Below are 5,132 nucleotides of genomic sequence, written 5' to 3' on the forward strand. Positions count from 1 at the left end.
ATACTGTTAGAATTGATACTGTTAGAATGGTTACTGTTGGAATAGATACTGTTAAGAATGGATACTGGATATTGTTAGAATGGATACTGTTAGAATGGTTACTGTTGGAATAGATACTGGATACTGTTAGAATGGATACTGTTAGAATGGATACTGTTAGAATGTGTACTGTTAGAATGGATACTGTTAGAATGGATACTGTTAGAATGGATACTGGATATTGTTAGAATGGATACTGTTAGAATGGTTACTGTTGGAATAGATACTGGATACTGTTAGAATGGATACTGTTAAGAATGGATACTGGATATTGTTAGAATGGATACTGTTAGAATGGTTACTGTTGGAATAGATACTGGATACTGTTAGAATGGATACTGTTAAGGATGGATACTGTTCGAATGGTTACTGTTAGAATGGATACTGGATATTGTTAGAATGGATACTGTTAGAATGGATACTGTTAGAATGGATACTGTTAGAATGGAATGGGTACTGTTAGAATGGTTACTGTTGGAATAGATACTGGATACTGTTAGAATGGATACTGTTAAGAATGGATACTGTTCGAATGGTTACTGTTAGAATGGATACTGGATACTGTTAGAATGGATACTGTTAGAATGGATACTGTTAGAATGGATACTGGATACTGTTAGAATGGATACTGTTAGAATGGGTACTGTTAGAATGAATACTGTTGGAATGGATACTGTTGGAATGGATACTGGATACTGTTAGAATGGGTACTGTTAGAATGGATACTGTTAGAATGGATACTGGATACTGTTAGAATGGATACTGTTAGAATGGGTACTGTTAGGTTGGATACTGTTAGAATGGGTACTGTTAAAAAAGACACTGGGTACTGTTAGAATGGGTACTGTTAGAATGGATACTGTTAGAATGGATACTGTTAGAATGGTTTCTGTTAGATTGGATACTGTTAGAATGGATACTGTTAGAATGGATACTGTTAGAATGGGTACTGTTAGAATGGATACTGGATACTGTTAGAATGGATACTGTTAGAATGGATACTGGATACTGTTAGAATGGGTACTGTTAGAATGGATACTGGATACTGTTAGAATGGGTACTGTTAGAATGGGTACTGTTAGAATGGATACTGGATGCTGTTAGAATGGATACTGTTAGAATGGATACTGTTAGAATGGTTACTGTTAGAATGGTTACTGTTAGATGGATACTGTTAGAATGGATACTGTTAGAATGGATACTGTTAGAATGGGGACTGTTAGAATGGATACTGGATATTGTTAGAATGGATACTGTTAGAATTGATACTGTTAGAATGGTTACTGTTGGAATAGATACTGTTAGAATGGATACTGGATACTGTTAGAATGGATACTGTTAGAATGGATACTGGATACTGTTAGAATGGATACTGTTAGAATGGATACTGTTAGAATGTGTACTGTTAGAATGGATACTGTTAGAATGGATACTGTTAGAATGGATACTGGATACTGTTAGAATGGATACTGTTAGAATGGAAACTGTTAGAATGGATACTGTTAGAATGGATACTGGATACTGTTAGAATGGATACTGTTAGAATGGTTACTGTTGGAATAGATACTGGATACTGTTAGAATGGATACTGTTAGAATGGGTACTGTTAGAATGGATACTGGATATTGTTAGAATGGATACTGTTAGAATGGATACTGTTAGAATGGATACTGTTAGAATGGTTACTGTTGGAATAGATACTGGATACTGTTAGAATGGATACTGTTAAGAATGGATACTGTTCGAATGGTTACTGTTAGAATGGATACTGGATACTGTTAGAATGGATACTGTTAGAATGGGTTCTGTTAGAATGGATACTGTTAGAATGGATACTGTTAGAATGGGTACTGTTAGAATGGATACTGGATACTGTTAGAATGGATACTGTTAGAATGGATACTGGATACTGTTAGAATGGGTACTGTTAGAATGGATACTGGATACTGTTAGAATGGGTACTGTTAGAATGGGTACTGTTAGAATGGATACTGGATGCTGTTAGAATGGATACTGTTAGAATGGATACTGTTAGAATGGTTACTGTTAGAATGGTTACTGTTAGAATGGTTACTGTTAGATGGATACTGTTAGAATGGATAGTGTTAGAATGGATACTGTTAGAATGGGGACTGTTAGAATGGCTACTGGATATTGTTAGAATGGATACTGTTAGAATGGATACTGTTAGAATTGATACTGTTAGAATGGTTACTGTTGGAATAGATACTGTTAGAATGGATACTGGATACTGTTAGAATGGATACTGTTAGAATGGATACTGGATGCTGTTAGAATGGATACTGTTAGAATGGATACTGTTAGAATGGTTACTGTTAGAATGGTTACTGTTAGAATGGTTACTGTTAGATGGATACTGTTAGAATGGATACTGTTAGAATGGACACTGTTAGAATGGTTACTGTTGGAATAGATACTGGATACTGTTAGAATGGATACTGTTAGAATGGATACTGTTAGAATGTGTACTGTTAGAATGGATACTGTTAGAATGGATACTGTTAGAATGGATACTGGATACTGTTAGAATGGATACTGTTAGAATGGATACTGTTAGAATGGGTACTGTTAGAATGGATACTGGATATTGTTAGAATGGATACTGTTAGAATGGTTACTGTTGGAATAGATACTGGATACTGTTAGAATGGATACTGTTAAGAATGGATACTGTTCGAATGGTTACTGTTAGAATGGATACTGGATACTGTTAGAATGGATACTGTTAGAATGGTTTCTGTTAGAATGGATACTGTTAGAATGGATACTGTTAGAATGGATACTGGATATTGTTAGAATGGATACTGTTAGAATGGATACTGTTAGAATGGATACTGTTAGAATGGTTACTGTTGGAATAGATACTGGATACTGTTAGGTTGGATACTGTTAAGAATGGATACTGTTCGAATGGTTACTGTTAGAATGGATACTGGATACTGTTAGAATGGATACTGTTAGAATGGGTTCTGTTAGAATGGATACTGTTAGAATGGATACTGTTAGAATGGATACTGTTAGAATGGGTACTGTTAGAATGGATACTGGATACTGTTAGAATGGATACTGTTAGAATGGATACTGGATACTGTTAGAATGGGTACTGTTAGAATGGGTACTGTTAGAATGGATACTGGATGCTGTTAGAATGGATACTGTTAGAATGGATACTGTTAGAATGGATACTGTTAGAATGGTTACTGGATATTGTTAGAATGGATACTGTTAGAATGGATACTGTTAGAATTGATACTGTTAGAATGGTTACTGTTGGAATAGATACTGTTAGAATGGATACTGGATACTGTTAGAATGGATACTGTTAGAATGGATACTGGATACTGTTAGAATGGATACTGTTAGAATGGTTACTGTTGGAATAGATACTGGATACTGTTAGAATGGATACTGTTAGAATGGATACTGTTAGAATGTGTACTGTTAGAATGGATACTGTTAGAATGGATACTGTTAGAATGGATACTGGATACTGTTAGAATGGATACTGTTAGAATGGATACTGTTAGAATGGGTACTGTTAGAATGGATACTGGATATTGTTAGAATGGATACTGTTAGAATGGATACTGTTAGAATGGATACTGTTAGAATGGTTACTGTTGGAATAGATACTGGATACTGTTAGAATGGTTTCTGTTAGAATGGATACTGTTAGAATGGATTCTGTTAGAATGGATACTGGATACTGTTAGAATGGATACTGTTAGAATGGATACTGTTAGAATGGATACTGGATACTGTTAGAATGGATACTGTTAGAATGGATACTGTTAGAATTGATACTGTTAGAATGGTTACTGTTGGAATAGATACTGTTAGAATGGATACTGGATACTGTTAGAATGGATACTGGATACTGTTAGAATGGATACTGTTAGAATGGATACTGTTAGAATGTGTACTGTTAGAATGGATACTGTTAGAATGGATACTGTTAGAATGGATACTGGATACTGTTAGAATGGATACTGTTAGAATGGATACTGTTAGAATGGATACTGTTAGAATGGATACTGTTAGAATGGATACTGTTAGAATGGTTACTGTTGGAATAGATACTGTTAGAATGGATACTGGATACTGTTAGAATGGATACTGTTAGAATGGATACTGGATACTGTTAGAATGGATACTGTTAGAATGGATACTGTTAGAATGTGTACTGTTAGAATGGATACTGTTAGAATGGTTACTGTTGGAATAGATACTGGATACTGTTAGAATAGATACTGTTAGAATGGGTACTGTTAGAATGGATACTGGATATTGTTAGAATGGATACTGTTAGAATGGATACTGTTAGAATGGATACTGTTAGAATGGTTACTGTTGGAATAGATACTGGATACTGTTAGAATGGATACTGTTAAGAATGGATACTGTTTGAATGGTTACTGTTAGAATGGATACTGGATACTGTTAGAATGGATACTGTTAGAATGGTTTCTGTTAGAATGGATACTGTTAGAATGGATACTGTTAGAATGGATACTGTTAGAATGGGTACTGTTAGAATGGATACTGGATACTGTTAGAATGGATACTGTTAGAATGGATACTGGATACTGTTAGAATGTGTACTGTTAGGATGGATACTGGATACTGTTAGAATGGGTACTGTTAGAATGGGTACTGTTAGAATGGATACTGGATGCTGTTAGAATGGATACTGTTAGAATGGATACTGTTAGAATGGATACTGTTAGAATGGTTACTGTTAGAATGGATACTGTTAGAATGGATACTGTTAGAATGGGGACTGTTAGAATGGATACTGGATATTGTTAGAATGGATACTGTTAGAATGGATACTGTTAGAATTGATACTGTTAGAATGGTTACTGTTGGAATAGATACTGTTAGAATGGATACTGGATACTGTTAGAATGGATACTGTTAGAATGGATACTGGATACTGTTAGAATGGATACTGTTAGAATGGATACTGTTAGAATGTGTACTGTTAGAATGGATACTGTTAGAATGGATACTGTTAGAATGGATACTGGATACTGTTAGAATGGATACTGTTAGAATGGATACTGTTAGAA

This window comes from Oncorhynchus nerka, linkage group LG4, assembly GCF_034236695.1.
Source record: "Oncorhynchus nerka isolate Pitt River linkage group LG4, Oner_Uvic_2.0, whole genome shotgun sequence".
NCBI classification, from domain to species: Eukaryota; Metazoa; Chordata; class Actinopteri; order Salmoniformes; family Salmonidae; genus Oncorhynchus; species Oncorhynchus nerka.